Below are 25,403 nucleotides of genomic sequence, written 5' to 3' on the forward strand. Positions count from 1 at the left end.
TCATGGCAACTGCACTTTCTGGAAGGCCCATGTCTCTGACGATGGCACTTGTACTGTCTTGCCATTTTCACTGAAGAAAAGAACAATGTGTCTGGCGAATTGCATGGTGCATGGGGAAGGCAGAACCTGTTCAGTGCCTCTGGATTCATGACTTTGTAGTCTGACAGTGTGGCGTGGAGTCCCTCCCTCTGTGACAGGCTGGAACTGGCGTCACACACATTACTATTGGAAGCACGGCCCTCTCCCCCTGAGCAATAGAATTCCTGTTGATTTCAAAGTGTGCTTTATGAAGAGGAGGTTGCATACCGGCTGATAGGTTAGGGCCATAGAGACTCCCCATCCACAGTCTTTCTCCTTAAATATGCACTTTTAGCTTGCAAGTCTCTCAAACAATAGAGTTGTCAATAATTTACTAAATAATCTCCGAGGTCTTGAAACTTTTATAGGACTTTGGTTTTGCATTCTGGTGATGTTTTGCATGCTAGAGGCTACCACAAATCAAAACTGTGGCTCACTGTATTCCAAATCCTTGCAGGAACAGACTAGTTCTAGAAAGAGGCAGGGGAGGGAGAGAGGAAAGTGTTTGTAAAATAAGAATATTTTAGTACAATTTTATTGAAGTGTGAATGGACTAGTGTCCAGTTGAAATGTCTGGGGCCAATCATTCCACTAATCAGGTTTCTGAGGGGATTTCTGAAGACGATTTTGGCACGATTAGACAAAAATCTAAAGGTAAAGGTGGATGCTCATTATGCTGATCATAACGGTACCCTGTCCTTAGCACCTGCTTGATGTTCATAGTGATGTTTCTTGGATTTACACGACATGGTGCAATCCTGAAAGTGATTTTATTTCCCAAGCTAGCAGGAACTCACAAATAGTGTGTGTTTGTATGTGTGTGTGTGTTCTATGTGCGTTTTTTCATGTATGTATGCTCATGTGTGTGCATGTTCATGTGTGTATATTTGGGTGTGTAAGAGAGAGAGAGACAGAGAGAGAGAGAGAGAGGGAGAGAGAGAGAGAGAGAGGGAGAGAGAGAGAGAGAGAGAGAGAGAGAGAGAGAACACTCAGGAGCACATATACACATATGCCACATGGAGGCTAGGGTCAACCCTGAATGCTGTTCCTCAGGAGATGAGCACCTTGTTACTGTTTGGTTGGAGACGGTGTCGGTGTCTGTCATTGGCTTTTAGCTCATTGATGAGGCAAGGTTGGCTTGCCAGTGAGCCTCAAAGATCTACCTCCTCTACCTCTGCACTGCTGAGGTGTTAGGCATACAACCCTGCTCTCAGATTTTGTACATGGTTGCCAGGAGCAAATGCATTCTCAAGTTTATTCAGGAAGCCTTCTACTGACTGAGCCATCTCCCCAGCCCTGGGGCTTTAATAAGGTGTGTCAGCGTCATTAGAGAAGAAACAGGGAAGGCCATGAGGTAATGCGGCTCTCGTTGATATTTGTTATTAATTTTACTATATTGGCAATTCTATCCAAAGGAATATTGATTTTTATAGCAAATATTTCATGGTATATTCTTCTTCTCGTGATGTGGAATTCATAGATAGTATAACCTGCTAATAATATAATTTAAAAATATGAACCAGAAATCAATCAGGGGAACCACTGATGTTAATAACAAAATAATGCACAGGTATGCTCAGGGGTGACCATGCTAGAAGACATAGCGTAGAGCCAAATGCTGATGCTAACATACAGAGTTTCCTGTTTTGTGAGTTACCTTTGTAGCGGTGTTGCCAAACACCTGGCGGAAACAACATGAGGAAAGAAAGATCTCTTTTGGCTCCTAGTTTTAGAGGGATCCCTGCGCATAACAGTGGGAAGGCATCTCAGTTCCTGGCAGTAGCAGCGTGTGAGGGAGGTCATTCACATTATGAATGCCTGGGAAGCAGGGAGCAGAGCCAGAACAGGGTCTGCGCTGTAGCTTTAAAGACCTGTTCCTTGTAAATTAGCTCTGCATTTAGGTCTGACCTTGTCCAGTCTTACAGCATTTCCAAACAGTAGCAGTGGCAGCTGGGGATCAGGAGCTGAAACCCCAACCTGCAGGCGGGGGGCATGGTGGGTTCCAGGTGTAACAGGCATTCTTACGCATCTACACCGCTCTGAGGGCAGAATAACACAGGTGTGTGGCACTGGTTGCACTACTTGGAATATCCTGGGATTTTCCCCCTAAATGATGAATGAGAGCTCAAAGCCTTCGGCAAGGAATCTGTCACAGTGCACAGATGCAGAAGCTGGGAATCCGAGTGCTGAAGACTGCTCAGAGGACACTTCATGCTTGCACATGCATGCACACTTAGGCTCCAGGCACAGAAGGTTATGGACAGCTTGTCATCTGGATGGATGGATGGATAGATGGGGCATTTCAAAGTCATTAAGAATACAAGAGGGGCTGGAGGGAGAACTACGTAAGTAGACTGCTTGCCAGCTTGCTCTGTGAGCATGAAGACCCAAGCTCAGGCTCCAGCGCTCCCGTGAAAGCTGGACACTGCTTCATGTTCTTATAATCCAGCTCAGGAAGGCAGAGACGGGAAGACTCCGGGGACTTGCTGGCCATCCAGCCTCCTCATTGGGGAATCCCAGTTCCAGTGAGAGAGATGCCTCGTCAAACAAGATGTTCACTTCCCCAGGAACACAACTATGAAGGCTGCTCACTGGCCTTCACACCCATGTGTACACATATACACATGTGCCCTCTCATACACAAACACACACACACACACACACACACACAGAGAGAGAGAGAGAGAGAGAGAGAGAGAGAGAGAGAGAGAGAGAGAGAGAGACAGAGACAGAGAGAGAGAGACAGAGAGACAGAGAGAGAGAGACAGAGAGAGAGGAATGTAAGAACATCCTTTGTTGTTCGAAACAGAGATGTCAAGTTTCAATTTACAGCCAGGCCCTGACACATCCCCCAGTCTCCACGATGCCCAAAATAAATGTGATTTCCTATTCCAAATTGCTTCCTCTGGGGCTGGGCTGTGTCTGCTGAGAGCCAGTGTATCATGTCATGAAATCAGGCAGGGACTGTGAACCTGTTTTCTGGTTTATTCTGTGACTTTTATTTTCATCATTGTTTTCCAAGTTCCTGGAATTTGTTAAGCATTGAGGCCTTCTGGCAATGTCACTGTCACATTCTGACAAGTGTGGTACTTGGCTTTAACTGTCAATTTAACACAATTGAGAATCATCTGGTAAAGAAATTTCAAAGAGTTATTGTCACAGGTCGGTCTGTGGGAGATTATCTTGATTGTCTTAATTGAGGTGAGAATCAATCGACTCCACTGTGGGCAGCGTATTCCCTAGGCAGGGGATCCTGGGTAAGGCAGGAAAGTGAGCTAAGCCCTAGCATGCACTGTTTCTTCACTCCCTGCTCCTGACTGGAGATACAATGTGGTGAGTTGCTTCCAGTTCTTGCTGCCTTGACCTCGTTGCAGTGATGGGCTGTCACCTGGAATCGTAAGCCAGATGAATCCTTTCTCCCATAAGTTGTTTCTATCTGGGTATTTTTAATTTGCAGCTGGGGGGGGGGGACCAACACAGTGAATGGCTTTTTTTTTTTTATGTTTCCAGTCAATGAAAATAAAATTGGAAGGAAATAAAGATACTTACGTGTTTATATGTAATTCTGGGTTATATAGCTACAGAATTAGAAAAAAATTCCTTCATTAAATGGAGGGAATAATTCATTCCATAAAAGAAAAAGATGAAAAAAGAGAAGTATTTCTCATCTTCCAATAGGAATATAGTGTGACAGTAATGGAATTATGCATATAAAAAATGAAAGGGGTTTCATCAGAAATAGACTCAGCATGTTGCATTTATGTACTTGTGTGTGCACATGCACATGTAACAACAATAGAGTGAAGGAGGCTGTCAGCTCAAGAGTGGGGGGGGAGGGAAGGGGAAAGTGATGTAATTCTATTTAATCCCAGCACTCGGGAGGCAGAGGCAGGTGGATTGCTGTGAGTTCGAGGCCAGCCTGGTCTACAAAGTGAGTCCAGGACAGCCAAGGCTACACAGAGAAACCCTGTCTCAAAAAACCAAATAAATAAATAAATAAATAAATAAATAAATAAATAAATAAATAAAATGTCTTTAAAAAAAGAAAAGGGTTTCAGATGATAGTTGAAGTCAGTGCACTTTCAACCTCAAAGCATCAAGAAATGATAAAATGAGCAAATGTGGTTTTGCTGACCATTGTGACGCTCCAGGTTTTAAGCTCAGAAACTCAGAAAACCAGATTGGCGTGGCAAGTCATTCTCACCTCGGGTGTTTCGTGTTGAGATGCTAAGCGGCCCATAGCAGCCATCTGTTAAATTCCAGTTGACCTAAGTGAGGCCATCTGAGGGTGGGCTTATAATTAACAGAGCACTTCAGCTAATTTTGATGAGTACATAGAAAAGATCCAGCACCTTGTCAACACTGGGAAGGTTGTGCTGAGGAAGGGATGGTTGAACTCTGAGGAGGAGGAGGAGGAGGAGGAGGAGGAGGAGGAGGAGGAGGAGGTATGAGGACCTTCTCACACGGTTTTATCTAGGGAGATATTCTATTCCCACTTTAAAGTTGGGAGAATTGCCAAGGTCTAACCTGCCCTACATTCCACAAGTAAAGGCTCATTTAGTTCAGAGCTGCACAGGAGAACAATATGCTATCTCTATACTAGGTCTTACATTGTTTTGTTTTGTTTTGTTTTGTTTTTTTATTCTGCTAGCTCACGTGATAGCCCACAAAGTAAAGGCAAAGAAGCCAAAGAGCCAAAGTGCTAAAGATCTCCTTTTCTTCTCATGCTGTCTTAAATACATCTTCTCTCAGAGTCCCTCCTACTTAATCCCAGTCAGCTGATTTCTTGTTCCACTTTATCTAACCCTACGTACAGAAAGCTCTTGGATTAAAGGTGTGTGTTAGGGCTGAGCCACGCCAAACAAGAAGCCGATTTTTTTACAGTTCACAGTCTCGGGAGTTCACAATTGGATCGAATATCCAGCAACAGCATTTGGCTGAGGTTGCATCAACAAATCAATGGTGTGAGTCAGTTTTAACATGAGGCTGATGGATTTTCAAAAGGGAGTTTCTGCCGTGGCCCCCGGTCTACGTAGCACCCTCTCACTTGTACATTCTGAGACTTGTGACTCCTCATGCCACATTTCCTGCTTGTGGCCTTACTCTTTGAGGCTCTGGATCCCTTAGGAGGTGGGATGTAGCTGGCTTAGAACTATTGCACTAAGGCGGGTCTTTTGAAAGATTCACCCAACCCCTATTTCCTGCCTTACTCTCTGCTTCCTGTTCTCCTATGATGTGAACAGTCCCTGCCACGTGCTGCTGCCATCCTCCGTGCAGCCCTGCTGTGCCCCTCCGTCTATGACTGACACCTAAAACTGTGAGCCCAAGGAGCATTTTCCTGCCATAAGTTGTTGCTGTCAAGCAATGAGATCAGACAGGCCAAGAGACTAAGGAGGCGGTGTGGTTACCATCACAAATAAAGGTTACAACTGGCCAATGAGGCAAACCAAAGAGCCTAAAAGCTTAAGTCAGAGCTGAACCCACAGATGCCCAAACCGTTCTGATAATTCACATTTTGACCAAGGGAACAGAGGACCATAGAGACAAAGCAGATGTCCCTCCGTGGACTGAAGGATTCTGAACGATGGAAATTTACAACCATGGAACACCTCTTCCTGCCTACATTTTTCCAGATAAACAGAGACTCAAGCACTGAGTTAGCGGAAGAGATTTTATATCTGGAGGAGTTTATTTTTGATGGGTTCCTAATGAATACAGTGTTATCATCAGTTTTCACAGCTAAAATGCACAGAATAGGACCACAGTATAAACCATATCTCACTAGTCACTGGCTATGATGTTTAGAGCAAAGTTGTGCTGGAGATCACTGTCTCATGTTTATTTACTTACTCGATGATAATATCCCTACACAGTCCAGATCCAGCCTTACTTCCAAACCAGTGATTACCTCCTGCACACAGTAAGTGCTCAGAGGGTTTTGGCATTGGTAAGATCTGTTTGTTGTATTAGAAGAAGCTGGAGAGATGCAGGTTCACATCACAGCTATGCTAATTTATTCTAGAATTTTCTATTTTAGTCCTACAGTATGCAGGTAAGGAGTGTAATAGAAGGTCCAGACTGATTTTGGAGCCAGTCTTTTTGACCTGTGTCATGTAACTTTGTAATCTTGGCTGAGCTCTTAGATCTTCCTACACCTGTTTCTGCATGTATAATAGCATCCCTTCTCCAGGCATTTGCTGTGGACCTTACATGAGCTACACATGTAACTTTTAAGGCTATGTTCGGTGATGTCATAAGGAAGATTTTTCTCCTTTTATGCTTTTCGAGTCAGGGTCTCACTCTGGATCCTAGACTGGGCTAGAACTTCCCATATAATCTGCGCTGGCCTCAAACTTGTAGCAAAGCCCCTGCCTCAGCCTTCCAAGTGGTACGATTACAGGTGTGAGCAGCCATCCTTGGCTAGGAAGATTAATGAAAGAAAACCACACCTTGAAGTGCAAATGACAGCTTCATTTATAAGTAACATGGAAGGAGAGTAAAGGGTTAGCTCTGAAGTATCACGCATGTGCGGTGAGCACAGCACATGCCACAACCATTTCCACCTGGAGGTGGCAGAAAATAACACAAAGAACAAGATGGAACCCAAGAAACACTGAACTTGAGATTCCTCGCCTGAGAAAGGAGGTGGTTATTCTTTCCTCAAGCTCCATGGTGACCCTTTACTCACCACGGTCACAGTGCTTGTTACCCTCAACCACCTGGGGTCTCATCCTGACAGCCTGTTACACCTTCTCTGGTGACCATTATAATTCTAATTATCTTTTCTTACAAAGCCTCTTAATGTTGTTCTTGGGCCTGGATCCATACCCAGTGTCCGGTTTCTTCTGTCGGTGTTTAAGTTGAGGTCACGGTCCCTCTCTTTAGTACCCACTCCAAGTCTTTGCCTTCGTTAGTCTCCGCCAGCCACATCCAGCCAAACCTTGTAATGAGACATTTTTACCTAGTGCTGCGCCTCGCTCTACCGGCAAGAAAGACACGACCACCGGTTCTTCTCCTAAGCAGCTTTATTCAGGCCTTCTTTCTTCTTTCTCGGAGAATCCCCCCAAGCCACGCCCCTCACACTCATTTATACCACCCAAACAGCCAATCACACTAAGATACGTCTCACGCGCTGATAGGCTCGCGAGCAGCGGGCCTTTTTCAAATAAGGGGTTGTTTGTTTAAATCGAGGCGGTTCCGGCTGCATGCCAGGCGCCATGTGGAGGCAGGCGTCCACAAAGGGCTCTGTGGCTCCCCACAACCTAGTGCAACTCTGACAAACGTATGTTTTCATGGTTGGTGAAAACAGTTGCTTAGGGCCAGCGCATCCATGTAAATGCCTCCAGCGTGCAGGTACAGTCCCAGCCACTACTGATCTAAATCCAACTCAGGATGATGAGAATAATCAGATAATTCCGCGATCTCTTGTGAATGTCTTCTTTAGAACTTAGTGCAGGAAGATGGGACCGATAGGTAAACGTTGCAGCAAGCTGCCTCATTCTGTGAGTTGAAAGCAGTATAATGAAAACTATTTAATACACATTTGAAAAGATTTGTAGGAAAGCATCTAAGGTGTGCTGGGATAATTGGCTGATTGTGATGGTAATGCCCGAGATTAAGCCTTGTGTAAGGTGTTCAGTATTTCAAACCCTGGAGGGTGTTTTCACAGTCTAGTCAACGTTCATTTGTCCGTATTCAGAAATCCAGTATGGTAGGTAGGTTGCAAGGATGTGCATGAGGAAAAAAAATATACACACAAAAACAAGAAAACGATGCCCACATTGGGATGAATACTCAATTAGAGAGAGCAATGTGTGTCCTTTATTGTCAGATAAAAGCCCAGGACTGCCATTCATTTTGCTAAGCAAAACTGCAGAACATTGAAGGTTACCGTATTCATTATTTCATCTTGCCCGAGGTTGGATTCAAATGGTGTACATCTGAGGAAATGTCTTCACTTGGCTCACACGTGCGGAGAGAGTGCCCTTTGACGTTCCCTGGTCTGGGCACCTGCCTTGTTTCCCTCTCTTCTTCCTGAGGCCCAGACTTTCAGCATGGCCTCCTATGCTCCAGTTTGGGCTAGATTTCCCTCCTTCACTGGAAAGCTGTGGCTACCAGGCTTTCTTTTCAACATGAGGAAGTTAGTGAGCAAAAGAGACTTTAGAAATTCCTAGTCACCCACTGAAGTCCCTGAAACCCAAACTCCTGGCTGAGGTACTGGTGGGCACTTGGGTGTGCTAAGCTTCAAGAGGACCCAAGTTTTGTTCTCAGCATGTGATCTGTAGCTACAGCCTCAGAATATCTGATGCCCTCTTCTGGCCTCCAAGGGCACTGCACTCACAAGTAAACATACACACACACACACACACACACACACACACACACACACACACGTGCACACACATGTGCACGCACATATACTTAAAAATAATTTTTAAAGGATATAATACCTAGTATTAAGAACATACTGTGTGGGAGTGGGGCTATCACTGAGTTGACCACATGTTTGCCATGCATGCATGAAAACTGAGTTTTATTCCTGGAACCCTCATGTAGAATCTGGGCATGGTAGCATGTGTTCCTCATCCCACCTGAGGAAGTAAAACAAGGTTCCTGGGCTCTCTAACCAGCCAGTCTGCTGAGCCAGCAAGTTCTAGATGCCTGTCTCAACATTCAACATGGATGGTGTCCTGAGAAATGATCCTTCAGACTGGTCTCTAGCTTCCAAATACATGTATATACACCTGTACAGGCACATGTGTTCACATAAACACAAACATGCACATGTGTCAGTACATCAAAAAGAGAAATGTATGTAAAAAATGACCGTGTTTTAGGTTGGATCTCCCCTTCTGTTTCTGTTGTGTATGTGAGATTTTGTGTCATGTGACCACCATCCTCACATAGGACAGAGCTCTGGGAAACACCATGCCACTCTCTCCTCCAATGGAAACAACTCTTCATCCCAAACTAGAGTGGAATTACCAGGAGAACAGAAGACAGAAAGCTAACTGAACCACATCACTTGGAAGCATATGGGGCCAACACAAAGTGAAGGACCCCAGGAGTTTGTGTCTGGAAGCAATTGCTTAGACTAAGAGAAGCAGAAGAAATTGTACCTGTGTTTACACCAATGAAAGTAACGCTGTGTGCTGAGCTGTTGTGTCGCTGTTGTGAGTAACTTGTGGGTACTTTACATTTGTGTGTGTGTGTGTGTGTGTGTGTGTGTGTGTGTGTGTGTATGTGTGTGTATACTATTTGTTGTGTCTATGTGTGCCCATGGACATGCCACAACATTCCTATGATGACTACAGGACAGATTTTAGAGTTTCTTCTCCCCCTTTACCATGAGTTACAAGGATTGAACACTGGCTGTCTGACTTGGCAGCAAGAAGAAACTTTGCCTACTGAACCTTCTGCTGCCTCTTATGTGGCACTCGCTTATTTGTATGCAGTTCAATCTTCCTCTACTTATTTATTTATTATTTGTTTGTTTGTTGGGGGATGGGATGACGGGGCGACAGGTGCCATCACACCTGTGTGAATGAAAAGATGACTTGGAGAGTTGGATCTCTCCATCTTCCAGGTGAGTTCTGGGACCAAACTCAGATGGTCAGGCTTGGTGACAAGTGCCTTTACCAACTGAGCCATCCTGCCATCCCTCAGTGTGGCGTGGCTGCACCTTTAACAAAACACCCAGGCCCCACCAAGTCTGTGCAGGTTGGTTTTTCTCAGCTTGACACAGACTGGAGACACATCCAGTGAGAGGGAACCTCACTGAGAAACCACCTCCATCGGATTGGTCTGTGGACAGGGCCCTGGGAGGTGCATTTCTAAACTGCTTATTAATGTAGGAGGGCAGAGCCCACCACTGGTGGTGCTGTCCCTAGGCAAGTGGGTCTAGGCTGTGTAAGAAACATAACTGAACAAATGAAGGGAAATAGGCCAGTAAACGGCATCCTAAAATGGCTTCCTCTTCAGTTTCATCCCTGACCTGCTCTGACTTCCTTTCCTCGTGGATTATAACCTATAAATCTAACCCACTTCCTTCCCCTAACTTGCCTTTGGTCACAGTGTTTATCACAGCAACAGAAAGTGAAGTGGGAGACAATCTATGCAGGATATATGCATGAGAATGGGGATGATTTTTATTACAGTCCGATGGAACTAAAGATGCTTCTCATGATGTCATAGTCACAGAAGATCATGGGATTTTGCTTCGAATCAAACCTCTGTCTCTAACTCCATGTTCAAAAAGCTTATAGTTCCGTTGCACAGATCCATCTGCGAAACTGGTTCTGGTGTGGTGGAACAGCCCAGATCTTAAGGGTGTAATGAAATATCAGTGATTGTGGCTTTGCAGAGGCACAAGGGACATGCACTGGGGGGAGTGGGGAGAGTGGCAGTGGCCTGGGAAAATGAACAATAAAGACAAACATTTACATCCATCGCTGTGAACACATGAGAGCACTAAGGAAGGTAAATGTCTGGTCGCGCAGGAATCCTGAGAGGATGGAGAGAGAGAGAGAATGTGATGAGAACGTCGATGAACAAAGCCCCACCCGTTAAGGTTTAAATTAAGCTGGAAGCTGGCTTAAAAATAACTTTGAAAATAAACTATTTTCCCTATGTCATTGATTTCACGGTTTCCCTTTCATCTTCTATGTTTGTTAAGTTTAAAATCTTTTGGCCAAGAGGAGATCTTTTCCTCTCAGATTTCAGAGCAAATGTTCAGCTCTTTATCATGTACGATAAATAAACTGACAGACAGAAACCTGAACAGGGGGCCACTCCATGGGAAAACACTGTACTGCCGGGTACTGAATGCAAGACTGTGTTTTTGCTTGGTGTGAGGTAAATGTTAAAGTTTAATAAAATGAATTTTACTTTGTTCAACTTTAGGGAATGGCCGTGTTCAGGAAAGCTCATATATGTGTGTCCACAAGTATGGGTTCCTGTGTGTGCATGTGCACATGCATATGTGTGCTAATATGTATGTGTGTGTGAGTATAGGTTCATGTGTGTGTATGTACACAAGTATATGTGTGTGTAGAGGCCAAGGAAAATGTGGAATATTGTCCCTCTGTCACCCTCACCTTGTTTTGAGACAGAGTTGTTTGCTGGGACCTGGATGTGGCCTACTAGGCTAGCCTGAGTGGCCAGTCTGCACCTGTCTCAGCCTCCCCAGTTATGGGATTACCAGCATGTTTCTACGCCCATCTTTTCATGTGGGTTATGAAAAAAGTCAAACTCCAGAGTTATTGATTACATCCCCTCCCCAGCTTTAGGCAAGCTTTGTTTTGTTTTGAGCCTCTAACACAAAATCGGTGTTTGGGAAAGTACCACTTGGAAAGGAAATGATGGAAATTTAAGTTCTTCCTATTTGTATACAGTGGATTTAAGATGTGCGAAGGGGCTGCTTCAGGAGAGGAGGCTAAGATAAGATTGGTGGGAGTGTTCAGAGGGTGTTTAAATACCCTATTATAAACGGCTAATATATTCAGTCTCTCAAGAAGGCTTGGGAGATCCAAAGAAATAAGCTGAAGTCTGGACGAAAAGGAGTTTAAAGAAGGCACTTTAGAGAATTCCATGATTAAAAGGTACAATTCAGAGCCGTAACAACATGAGGCAAATAGCTTGCACTCACTGTGCGCGGGCTCTTCCTCAGCCTTGTTCGGTATCTCCCAGTCCTTTAAAGGATGTGAGTCCACTAGTCTGAATGGAGCAAGAGCTGCCATGCTCCAGAACACAGCAGAGCGTGGACTCTGCCGAGGGAGCGCCTCAGTCCTTGTGATATTTTCTTTATAGCTGTCTTCCCCACCTGCATCTACATTCCAGCCCCCTCTGGGGAAAACTTTGAGGTTTCTGCTTGGGGCTGTTCAAACTCAAAATGTTAACGGAAGCACAGAGAGACGTGGCTTCAGGGAGTTTGTGGCGCGGCTGGTGATTTTGGTGGGCGAAATGGAAAAAGTGTAGAGTACATAGTTAGTTACCCGAGGGCCTTATTCACATGGGGGGAGTTGGGAGTATCTGTTTGCAGACTGCCTCCCTGGGCTAGAGATGGCTGCCAGTAAAGAGTTTGCTATGCAGGCATGAAGGCCTACATTTGGATCTCTGGTACCCAAGTAAGACCTGGCATACAGCTGCACAAGTCTATAATCACAGTGCCAGGAAAAAGCAGAGACAGGAGGATCCCTGGAGCTCACTGGCCAGCTCGTCTTATCCAAACCATAAGCTTCAAGTTCAGTCCAAAAGTCTATCTCAAAATTGATGTGAAAAGAAGCTTAGGAAGACCCCCAACATTGACCTTTGGCCTCTACATGAAAGTGCATCTTCCTGTACACACATGAACATGTACATATATGAACAAACACACACACACACACACACACATACAATCATGGAGGGAAGTCAGGGTAAGAACTCTTGCAAGAAGTAGAATAAATCACAAAGTGTCACAAAAGAGACAGAGACTGTCACGTTGTTACACAGAGGTTGCTTGAAAGGCCTTCTACTATAATGACAGCTCACCCTGTTACATGCTTAGTTCATAATGAGCACCATGCGGTACATTTAAATGCACTATATTCCTTAATTATCATTACAGCCCTGCAAGAAAATTAGGCTTGATGGGAGAAATAATTTTGCTGAAGCCAGGTAGCGGGACGGCAGCAGTTGGGACGTGACTGCACTGTGCCACGGTTCATTTTCATTGTCCACGTGATGGCGTGTGAAGCCACTTCTGGGGCTGAAGCACACTTCCAGGGAGAGGGAATTAATAGAAGGAGGAGACCCAGGCTTGAATGGAGTTGGCACCTTCCTAAGCACCGAGAGCCTGGATGGAACACAGAGAACAAAGGAGTGCTGAATTGCCCTTTTGGACTCCCAGGTCAGCCATAGAGGGAACAGTTCTCCGTCCCCACAGATCCCCACTGCTGTGTGGTTCTAGCACACGGACTCTGCCCACTGAACCTGCAAAACCATGAGCTAGGTAAATCCTCCCTCCCTTAATCTGTTTCTGTCAGGTATGCTGCTACTGCGATGCTCAAAGGAATCACACAGTCTGACCACCGCCACTAATCCCATGATCTTTTATTTTAAAATATACTCCTTAAGACTGTATATTTACCATGTGCCATGATCATAATCCCCTCCCCCACCACCCTCCCCAACTCTTTCTGGTCCTGCCCACCATGTCACTCTCCCAATTTCATCTCTTCCTCCTCTTCCACTCATTGTTCATTCCTTCATTTCTCCCTTCCTCTCTCCCTCTCAGAGAACAATGACTCTCCTTCCCAGAGCTTCAGTCAACTGTCAATATCTCCTCAGAGAATGGGTGGGGCCCAGGGAGCCCCTTCCAACCCAGATTGGATGTCTGATTGGTTTGATAATCGCTGGTCACGTGATCCTTTGGGGCTCTAACCAAAGAAGGCCTGTTCCTCTCCTCTCCTCTCTTCTTCTTCTTCTTCTTCTTCTTCTTCTTCTTCTTCTTCTTTTCTCTCTCTCTCTCTCTCTCTCTCTCTCTCCCTCCCTCTCTCTCTCTCCCTCCCCCCTCTCTCTCTCCTTCCTTCCCTCTCTCTCTCTCTCTCTCCCTCCCTCCCTCCTTCCCTCCCCCCCTCTCCTTTTCATAGTAGAATCTAAACTCCAGGATGCAGGGCTATCTGCCTCTAGGACTTTGGCCCATGTTCCAGGAATTCCATCTGAGTTTGATGTTCATTCTAGATCCCAATAAATGTTTCTGTGTGGTAAACATAAATTCATGAACAAACATTTACAGGAGTAGAGAGGGATTGACAAAAGGGGCCAAATTGAGGCAAGGAATGTCTGTGTTTGCATTCTACCATGATAAAATATAGTGAAATCTGTGGTGGAGAGAGAGAACACCATATCTCGATCAGGTCAACTTCCTGGTCAACAGCCTGTCAGCTTTAGCATGCCATTGCTCAGATCCATGTTGAAAGGGATTGCGTGTTTCCTTGAACAGCAGCGCTGAGAACTTTCTAGTCTCAGACTTTGAAGGGGGCAGACTCAGTAGCTACGCCTGGTTACTTTTTAGCGATGGGATTTTGAGCAAAGCATTTAAGCCTGCCTACGTAATGAGTTTCAGAATGTTTTGGATTCCCACTGTGGAACCAGAAAGCTGTGACTATTTTTTGAGAAGATCAAGGTGAAATAGATCTCAGTTTGTATCATCGGCGGGCTCCATCCCCATATCTCTTCTGGCTCAGCCTTGATGAAAGAAATCCCAAGGTGCAGGTGAGGGATCTTGCGAAGAGAAGATGCAGTCCTAAGGACCTAAATTTTCTTTTATATTCAGGTGCCCTGGTCTGCAGCATCTCTCTCGATGAATGAGACAGAGAAGGATACAGAACGTCTACAGCTTGTGAATGAAATATGAGGCAAAGGTTCCAGGTGAGATGAAATTTGATTGTGTTCAGTTCTTTTTTTATGTGTTTGATCATCTCCTCATGTTTTCCCGTGTTCAACAGACAGAAGATAAACATGTTGACAGCTCCCATGCTTAGTCTACACAGGCTCGCTTAGTCTTAATTTAGGACTCCAATCTTTATCCCCAAGACTTGGGCTCAATTCAGAATTACAAAACATGTCTTTCAAAATACACACCATAAAACCCTCTGCTAGGGAAAACATTCAGAAAATTTATCTTATTGCTCGAATTTATGGTAAATGCACTCGTGTGTTTCTTGTCTCCATCTTCAATTTTCTTTGGAGCCTATAGTGAGAGAGGAAGCAGATGAGCTTAAACAGGCTTGTCACCAAGTTTCTACTGATCAAGTCACTATTGGTATGTGTTGGTCTGGGTTGCCTTCTGGCTTGTTGAAGATAGCAAAACAAGTGCTATCCCTCTAACACATTTAAAACTACACAGTGAAAACTACATAGGCGGGGGTGGGGGATGGGGGTGGGACTTGGGTTATGGTAGCCCTGGGCTGAGCTTGGAAAGAGGGGGATACAAAGGCATAAGCACTAAGATTTATCAACTGTAACCTTTAAAGGAAACCAAGGCCCTGCCTCACATCTCACTGATGCTGTACCCATACCCCCCAGTAGTTAGAAGCCCGGAATATCAGAGAGATTGAGACTCAAAATCTTGGTGTGTGTGGAGTTCACAAGAATCATTAAATAATATAAACATAAACAGATGACCAACAATTTTGCTTTTCGCAGAATTGTGATTTATATTTTAAAAATATCAAACTACTATTTCTTACAGAAAGGAATGCCTGTGCTTTTGCTGTTGCCTCCAGCATCTGTTTACTCTTCCTGCCATAACCTCCCCAGCACCGTGTTGATAGAATCTTCCAGATGGTATGAATTCAACAGTAGAACCCATCCCCGATTCATTTGTGCCTAATCACCTTAATTCAAAATTATTTTCGAAAGAGTTTGGGCCTCTTTGAAGATTGATTTCTTTTTCCAGTCTCAAGTATGACTAAGTGAAGCAATAAATGGGGGACAAATGGAGCCACAGAACAAATTAAGAAGTGGCCTCAGGCAGCCTGCAGCATACCTCCTTTAAATCCCCATCTGCCAAGTGCAGGTTTCCAGGGCCCTAGTGCAGGAGGGAGAGAGGGTGTACTCGTACCAGCTTTTTCCTTTTCCTTTTTCAAAGAGTCATGCCCCTCCTGATGAAGGCCTGACAAACAGTTAGGACCCACTGCCCTAACGCAGCCAGAAGGTGTTCCCAAGCCTGAGGGCTGGGACCCCAGAGCACTGACCTCATTTGGAGAGCACGGTTCCTGAGGCTTCTCCCTGACCCCTTTCCTTCACCTACCCTCCAGTGGGTCCCTGCACAGCTAGGTTATTTGGAGACCACTTGAGTTGATGATGGGCTTTGAGGAATATTCTCTGGCACATGTGGGATGGAAGCCTGTCTGTCGCTATAGGTAATAAGAAGACAAGAAGGCTTCCAAGAGTTGGGTTTCAGGAACACAGGTGCAGCTGCTCCCGGGCTCTTGGCTGGATTTCTTCAGCACCTGCATTTGCGTGGCAATCACCATTTCTCTCAAGTCTGAGCTCCATGGCCTCTGAGGTGTCCCGCTTTGCTTTCTTCCTCTACAAATAAGCTGTTTGGCTTCTTGCTCTGGAGACATCCTCTCTGTCCAACACCTGTGAGAATTACATCCTTTCCAAAGTCCTCGCATGTTCCTTCCCTCCGTTTCCAGGAAGACACTTATCTCTGTTGAGCTGGGGAAGAAGTTGAACCAGAGCTGCACTAAGGTGTGCACTAAGGTGTGCAGTGAACGCCATCATTTCTAAGCCCCTGCTGACAGCTGCAGGGCTTTCCCTGTTTGGGTGCCATAGAAGCCAATGAATCTTTACTCCTATGTCTTGGCCTGCTCCCTGGTCCTCCCTGGGACTTCATCTCCTTCAGTGTGGTGACCATCTGCTCTCTCTAAGGGGATCAGTTATTAGAGAGTGAGGTAACTCTTACTCTGCTGTGATCTGTGTACAAATTTTCTTCCTGACCAGGTCTTTCTCCACATTCCTATTTCATGGAAGGACCCTCCTCCAGTCTCCTGATGCCCAAGGAGGCCAACAAATCCTGCCAAACTTGAAAAAAATTGTTCTTACTGTCACTAAAAAAAAAAAGCCTAAACTGTATTTTATTAATTTTATTTTACTAATTGTTGCATTTTCTTAAGAAAGTGGAGGTGGAGACACCACCACTGGCCCCCCGACTCCTGTCACCCATCTCCCACCCCTTCCTACTTCTCGCTTTCTTTCTTTTCTCTTTCTTTCTTTCTTTCTTTCTTTCTTTTTTTCTTTCTTTCCTTCTTTGTGTGTGTCTTTGTTAGGGTTTCTATTGCTTTAATAAACACCATGGCCATAAACACCTTGAGGAGGAAAGGGGTTTGCCATGTCACCTTACAGGTCCACATCACAGTCCATCATCAAAGGTAGTCAGGGCAGGAGCTCAAGGTAGAAACCTGGGGGTAGGAACTGAAGGTCAGAGCACAGAGAAATGCTGTTTATTGGTCTTGCTCACCCTACCTTATTACATACACCAGACCTACCAGCTCAGAGGTGACAGCACCCCCAGTGGGCTGGGCCCCTCCCACATCAATGAAGAAAATGCTCTACAGACTTCCCTAAAGGCCAAGCTGATGGAGGTAGGTGGCTTTACCCACTGAGGCACTGCCTAGGCTCAGCACTGCCCTTTTCATCGCTGGATCATTCCAATCAGGAGTGTAGCCTCTAGATTCAGTAGGGATGTGTTCAGGGACACACCTAGGAAGCTGTGTGTAGGATCAGAGCTCTTCCTTTGTGTTCACTATGGTCCTAAGGGTGCTTCACTTACCAACTGGACTCTTAACAGCCTTGTAAAATGGATGGAGATAACGGTCCCATTAACAGGTCAGGGAATTGTGGGGCGTGGAGTGCCAGATGCTTCCTTCTGTGACTGGGTGTTCACCTCTACGGCTCTGTGCTGTAGATGGAACATAAGCAAAAACCCACGAACTCCTCAGGAGAACTGGGCTTGGGAGCTTGGAGCTGGTACTGAGTGATGACTCTATCTGGAAAACTGAGAAATTCCACACTTCCTACGTCAGGTAGTTAACCTGCTTGGGAAATTAGGTTCTTCCCTCCCTCCCTCCATCCTTTCCTTCCTCTCTCCCTCCGTCCTATGTTCTACGCTCTCCTTCCTCTCTTCTGTCTTCCTACCTTCCTCTCTCCCTCCACTCTTTTCTCTTCCATTCTCATTTTCCCCCACCCACCTCTGCCCTGGTCAATCTCCCTTCCCTCATGCTCTCCTTCCCTTCTCTCCTCTTTTCTCTCCTTCTCACTTTTTCCTTCCCCCTCTCTCTGCTTCCTTCTCTCCTCTGGAGAATCACCTCAGTGCTTATCCAGGTCTGCAAACCCTTGTCATGGGATTAACACCAACAGTATTAGGGATTTAGAGAGTTTTGCTTTATTTTATTTTTAAACTGTAATCTTAAACCCAGGTCAATTAAAAAATACCACCGTATGTTAAGATTAATAAATTAAATATTTTACAAGCTGATTTTTTTTCCCTGAGCATGAGAATGAGTGATCCAGAGCAACACAAATCCTACTGACTTTATTGAAATATTAAAATGTATGAATAATTTAGATAGAGACAGACTCACAAAGAGATATGAAGTCTTCAGAACATTACATATAAATTATATACACTATCTGAACCCAAAGTTTAATGTGTTAGAAAATATCCATTTTGCCCTTCCATGTTCAGCAGACCCTTAATAGGATTTGGAGGAAGGCGGTTAAAATGAATATAAGGAAAGAAAATTAGGATTTTAAACTGTCACTTTTATCAAAAAGCAAACTCAACAATTGTCCTCAAATCAGCCAGACGAGTCACTCAGGGAAACAGATGTGTTTTTATGACAGGCCATAGTAGAGTGTTATTGCCGTCATAAAACATTTCAAGCTAGACTGGCTATTATTGCCACCTCCCCCAAGATCCACGTGTCTTCTCTCTAACAAGCACAATCCTTACAGTCCTTTGTATAAGGCTTTGTGTCGCACTCAGACTGCAGCACTGCGAGGACACGGAGGCTGTTGGGTTACTGTGGTACCTAGCAAGCACGCCTGTGTTCACGTGGGCTGATCATTTAACCTCTCTGTGTCTCAAGTTCTCACTTGTAAGTCGAGGAGTGCTCAGGTAGTTAATACATGGGTGTGATGAAGATGTAGTCATGAACGTAATATATGCAGAACACTCAAGACCCCCCCCCCTTGTCAAATCCTGGGTTTTAGCTGATGCTTTCACTACAACGGATGCTACATAAAATGGACTTTGCAGGCCCTGCCTAATGGTGGTTCTCAGACACATATAACAAGGCCGTGGACATTAAGTGGTTTGTAGTTAATAATTCTTGAATAAATTAGTTACTAAATTAATATTTTAGACCCTTAATTAGGTTTTGACACTCGCTTGGAGTCCGGTGAGTGGCACTACAGTGCTTGTGTGTGCATACACAGGCACATGCACCATTATTTTCAGATTGTCAGTATAAACTTGATTAATTACATTGGCCAGGGATTAGGAGGGCAACCAGATAGCAACAGGGCATTCTTCCAAAAGGAGACATCTGGGAAGGTGGGCTGTTTTTCTCTCAGCTCCCAGCTGCCTTTGAACTCTGCCACTGGCTGTTCCCCAGATGTTCCTTTATGCTCCGGATCAAAGCTGTGGCTGGTTTTTCATTTTGCAAGGGGCCAGCACCACTAACCGCCGCACGGATTGCATCAAGGAAGTAAATAGCCCCTCACCTCAAATGCCAATTTATTGTTCCCACTCTGTCGCACGATTAAAATACAGAGTTGGCCTCCAGGGCTGAAATTAGCTTTTCATTTTGACTGACTGCCATCCAGGTCTGAAAAATGGCAGCTCGTTTGTTTCAATATTTACCACATCCATTCAGGAGAGGTTTACATTATTGCCAATTAGGACTTAATTGTTACCCATAACTCAAACATTTCCTGGCTGTTTGCAGGGGAAAGCTATTATACTCTTTTTTTCCCCTCCCGACTCCCACCACCTTAGACCCTTGTGCTCTGAGCAGAAGAATTTTATTGTCCTATGATCAATCTGGGTTGTGAAGGAAGCTCCCCTTGAATCTCTTGGTTTCAAGATGTGGCCAGGGGTTTGCATTAGCTGCCTAGGCTAATGGAAGATAGTCTTAAGTTTGTGTTGGGCATCTGCTGGTTTTGCTAGTCTGCCTTTCCCAGGATTCTGCCAGCTGACATTTATTTGACTTTGGGGGTATGCAGGCACCCTTGGATTCCTGCAGATCCTCCCAGGTTTTACCACTTCCCACCTACGGTGCATAGCATCCTGGCAGCTCTCAGTGTAGAGTGATCCTTTAAAGACAGACCATGACCTGTGATCTCCAGTCCCAAGGTCCCAGGGCCTGCCCGCCTCACCATAAAGATGACATCTGTGAGGGCTAATCTTGATTGGCAACCTGCTAGGATGGAAATGTAGTAGGACCTAGTAGGCAAACCTGCGGGAACGTCCATGAGGGAGTTTATAATTGGGTAGAGAGGGAAGACACATCCTAAATGTGGGCAACACTGCTTCAAGTGCTGGGCTCCTTGACTGAGTAAAAGGAAAAAGCTCAGTGCTGTCACTCATCCTGTCTCCATGGCTGCAGATGCAATGTGACCAGCTGCCTCACACTCCTGCCACTGTGCCTTTCCATGATAGACAACAGCCACTGTTATAGCCATTGAGAGTCAAAAAACAAACAAAAAAAGCCCCCCCCAAAATCCAAAACCCTGTCCATCCTTAAGCAACATCTGTCACGTCCTTTGGTTACAGTAACAAGAAAAGTAGCTAACAGAGCATCTTCTACTGTGACACTGGGCCCTAACCAGGCTGGCCCAGGCTGATCTATTTCAGACACCAGTCATCTTCCCCCTCTCTAGAGCAGCTTTATTCCAGGAATCCCAGTGGCTTGCCCAGGCTTCCTTCTGAGATAGCCACCTGCTCAGCCGGATTAAGCTTGGCCTAAAGCTTCACCCACAGTATATTAAATTTGGCTGAATGGCTTTTCCACACATTGAACTATTAGCGGATTTGGTCCTTGCACTACCTGCAGACTGCTCCAGCAAAGAGCAGTGGAGTCTCAATCGCAGGAGATCAGCTGGCTGAGCTCGAGTAGGACAGGTATGAGCTGGAACCAGTCAGTGGGCTGGGTTCCTTACTTTCTGTAGGTCACTTCCTTTTCCTCTGTCTACCTGTGTATTGAGGGATTGTGAACCAGTTTTCTCTCTGGATTGATATCTCATCTACAAAACAAACTAGTTGTGTGTGTGTGTGTGTGTGTGTGTGTGTGTGTGTGTGTGTGTGTGTGTTTCTATTTTAATAACCTAGACTTAGCACCTTTGTAAGAGTAACTGCACAGGATTGGGAAGAAAGCCGTCAGTTCAGTGTTTATCGTGTAGGTATGGAGACCTCGGATCTATGGTACACACATAAAAAAGCCAGACACAATGGAGCCAGGGGTGCTCTCTTAATCCTAACAGTAGGGAGGGGGAGTCAGGCAGTGTTCTGAGCTGACTGGCCAGCCAGTCTTACTGATCCAGTGAACTCAGAGCACAGTGAGAGACCCTGTCCCAAAAATGAAAGTGGAGAGTGATAGAGGAAGGCACTTGGGATTGACCTCTGACCTCCACACAGGCACAGCACACGTGCATGTACCCTTACACACTTGTGCAGACACAGATACAGACAGACAGACAGACAGACAGACACACACACACACACACACACACACACACACACACACACACACACACACACGGAACCATTCCTTCAGTATCCTCTTGCTTGTTCTACTTTCCCCTGTCTCACCTGTCATCACGGCTCTTGCATTTGTTTGACTATTGTCTGTTTCCTTGACGATGTGCGTTCTAGAAAAGCAGGGGCTCTGTATGCTTATGTTTGTTGTTATAGTGTCAGGCTCTCTAGAGGAACAGACCTGATATATCGAAAAGGGGATTTATGAAGACTGGCTTACCGGATGGTGGGGGAGGGGAGCTGAGGAGTCCAGCATTGGCTGTGTCACATTGGGAAGGCTGAAAGTCAGAGTGTTGTTCATTCCACAGGGCTGGCTGTCTCAGCAGCGACACTTCGGCACTGACGGCCTGGCATGGTTTCTGGAGAGCTGCTGTGTTAGCTCTGTTGGAATCTTGAAGAAGTCGGTTCTTTTATTGGTGAAGGAACGATGCAGCAGCGGGACAGATGGTCTTGCCAGGGAGAGCGAGGGCAAGGGAGCTTAGAAGCCATTTCCATTTTTCTGTGTGCTCTCATCTTTTGCCGCCACCAGAAGGTACCACCCACATCTTGAGCGGACCTTCCTTCACACTTCACGTAACCTGACCAAGAAAAGTTCCTTGTAGGAGTGCCCAGCAGCGTGACACTGTCAGGGTTTTACTTGATGCTAGATGTCGTCAGGTTGCCGGCCAAGATCAGCCAGTGTTGCCATGTTTTTCTTCTCTCACTTCCGGGCTGCCCTCATCTCTCCCTTGCACAACCCCTTCTGGTTCCCCAGTGTCCACAACAACTTCCGTTTCTTTCTGATGCTTCGGGAGGCAGAACAACCTATCCTCATTTCTAATTAAACACGTGGTATTATTGTCCCCAGTGCTTATAGCATCAAAATACCCCCTCCCCCCCAAATCCAAAGTGTATAGGGAAGTTCATGTTCAAGGTGTGTGCTGTAGCTTCCTAGGAAATCAAGATATCTCATTGAGAAATCTGTTTTGGAGCTGGCCTTAAAAGTTGAGTGGTTTTGCCAACATCCTGCTGGAATTACTGTCGCTATTCACCTACCCTTAGACAGCATGGGGGTTTGCCACGGTTCCAAGCAGGGCATCTTAAACATTCATGCTTGACTGAATGCATATTTGGCCATGTATGGTGTGTGAATAAGCTAGTGAGTCTCGTTTCCTGAACATTCGGGGCCAGCTCAGGCAGACGCCTGCCTTTCAGCATCCATAGTGGTTTCGTCTCAGCATGAGCCTGTGAAGATAAAGATTTTTCTCATTCTGATAATCAGGAGCCTACTATGTGGTACTTAAAAAATATTCTGATACATTTATCTGACGCAGATTAACTAAACAGAGGAGCCCATTGTCTGGGCCCAGCACTGGTCATTCTTTTAGATTCTCCTGTATTTTGAAATGTGGAATTTTGTAATTAAATATTTTTTATTTTTACATATACATTTATATTATTACACATATGTACAATAAACTACCTACAGCAAGAAGAACCATGAAACAATCAGGAATTATATAATTGTTACATTCTTAGTGTTTTTGCTATTTGTATTTAGCAGCCTTGAAGAAAACATCTTTCCTATCTTGGTGTGCCTAAAATTCTGAATGTAAATCAATATATATCATATCTCATCACTATCAACTTAAAACATTTATCTAGACCTAAAAAGTTCTTAACCCCTAAACAACTAAGCTTAATTGTATAACTAAACTATCTGGTCTTCAACCCCATCAGAGACTTGAGAAGAAATAAAACTGATTATCTGAGTATACAGGGAGTGCAGGTTGGTACCTTCCAATATGAGAAGATGACAGAGACAGTTTGGTACTTGAGCTGTCACCCAAAACTCTCTATAACATTGGAGCATCATCTTCAGCCCTCTGGCTCACATCTGACAGACATATTTGTGAGGCAGGAACTATTGAGGACTTGCTTACCCTGTCTTGGCAGAGTTTGGCGGTCAATTCTGCTTGCATCTGAAATGGACAATGGATTTGAAGGTCACTATAAAAGTGTTCTTTACTGATTCCTTCCACAGGAGATGTCATTTCCTTAGGGTGGCCTTGACACAAAGGATAAACCAAGCATAACTCCTCTCACTAGAAGGGACATAACCCCAACCTCTCTGTCACCCAGCTCCTGTAACCTTGGCATGCTAACCATCTAACAGCCAGAGGTGCTAGGGTTCCCCTTTGGGTCCCTTTGCCCTGACTGGAAAAATACACAGATGCAAAACAGACGAGCAGAGAAAGAACCTGAAGAGGAGGGGTTTTTTTTGTTTTTTTTTGTTTTTGCTATTTCTCTGTGTAGCCTTTGGCTATTCTGAACTTACTTTGTAAACCAGGCTGGCTTCAAACTCACAGAGATCCACCTGCCTCTGCCTCCCTGAGTGCTGAGATTTCAGGCTCATGCAACTGTGCCAGGCATCTGTAGAGGAATTTTAATCTAGCAACAAAGCTGCTCTGGCAAAAGAGTCACACCCAAAGACCTTCTAGGTCTGTCTGTCTGATCTGGCTGGAATGCAGGCACACCCTTAGTACACACTTCTAATCCAAAACGATCCTAGGCAAGGTTAGCTTGTAGATGAGGCAGCCATGCTTGAAAGTGATGCTTAATTGAGGGACAGACAAAGTGATGAATCAGGGAATGATTTCACAGAAGAGGATACAGCCAACTTGCAGGAGAACAGACAGGAAAGAGAGGCGACTTAAGAGAGCAGCACAAGGAGAGAGAGAGAGAGAGAGAGAGAGAGAGAGAGAGAGAGAGAGAGAGAGAGAGAGAGAGAGAGAGTCAGTTGGAAGTCTGTCAGTCAGCTGAGAGCCCATGGGTAGTTAGTTGAGAAGCAGTACAGTGGAGCTGAGTCCATGGCAGTGTAGTTCGGTGCAGCTCAGTTCGTGGAGTTCAGAAGCAAAGCAATTCAGGAGAAGCTGAAGCCAGTTTGAATCAGCCACCTTGGAGAGTTAGTTTGAGCCAGAACAGCACAGTTGAACCAACCAGCCAGAGCTCAGAAAGAACTAGAAAGGGTGAGTCTATTCAGCACTAAGCCTCCAAGATGAGAGTTGTATGAGGTGAGTAAAAGGTACAATTATAGATCCTAAGTGGAACGTCTTGTTTCTGACTCAAAGAGTCTCCCTATTGTCTGACCAAGGACTGGTACCAGCTTTTAAACCCTCAATTCAGGGGCCTAAGGTGATGTCTCTGTCGGGAAAAATGCTTGCTGTGAAAGCATAAGAACATGAACTTGGATCTGAAGCACCCCACAAAAGGTTAGGTAAATGCCATGATAAAGGTTTGGTATCTTGGCATTGAGGAAGACCAGAAGGGTCCCTAGAGAGTATGCTGGCTGGTGAGTCTTGCTGAATTGGTGAACCCCAGATTCAAGTGAGACTACCAAAAGCAAATCAATGAAAGGTATACACATGTGTACACACACATGCTAACACGCATACACACACACACACACACACACACACACACACGCACATCACACACTATGAAAGTCACACAGAGCACACACAAAGGTCCTTAGTGGAAGACCATTTTCTCCCAAGGTCTGGAGTCAAGCTGAAAAAGTTGCTTTGCTGTCAACTGCTGAACTTTCCCAGTAATTGAACCCTGATTCTCTTTTGTCTCCAGCTTAGAATTTATAGCACTCTCCTGAAGTGATTGCTGCCTGACAGATATATTTGGGCAAATGTAGTTAATGACAAGTCCTGACTGCCCCAAGACTACGAGAGAGGTCACTAATCTTCAGGGACTTGGAGTGCTGTGGGTGTGTGGACGTCCTGCCCACCTAGCCTCCTGTCTTAGGCAGAAAGTTTATTGTGGGCAGATTTCAGAAAATGACCCATTCAGAGATGCTTGTCTTTGCTGTGAGACGCTTCAGCCTGCTCTGAGGGCATGGCTAGAAATACTTTCAGATATCGTTGTGTTAACAGATTTTTGCAAGGGACCACAATTCACAGGAAACTCCACTTCCAGCACAAGCCTGGAGAGCAATCAATAAGGCGGGCGAGAGAAGTTACCCTGG

At 45.2% G+C, this 25,403-nt stretch overlaps 1 long non-coding RNA gene across 2 annotated transcripts in view; it reads left to right on the forward strand.

The window, feature by feature from the left end:
* LOC311593596 overlaps window positions 1-25,403 on the forward strand; it is a 124,726-nt gene that overhangs the window by 95,529 nt on the left and 3,794 nt on the right. Inside the window, exons 5-6 of one of the 2 annotated variants that reach the window (XR_014777775.1) lie at window positions 14,396-14,490; window positions 15,314-15,404. This is a non-coding gene — a long non-coding RNA (uncharacterized lncRNA). Of the gene's footprint in view, window positions 1-14,395; window positions 14,491-15,313; window positions 15,405-25,403 lie in introns of those variants that run through there. The other variant, XR_014777774.1, reaches the window with a different exon arrangement.

The sequence above is a fragment of the Acomys minous genome (genome assembly GCF_964271855.1).
Source record: "Acomys minous genome assembly, chromosome: 3".
Classification (NCBI taxonomy): domain Eukaryota; kingdom Metazoa; phylum Chordata; class Mammalia; order Rodentia; family Muridae; genus Acomys; species Acomys minous.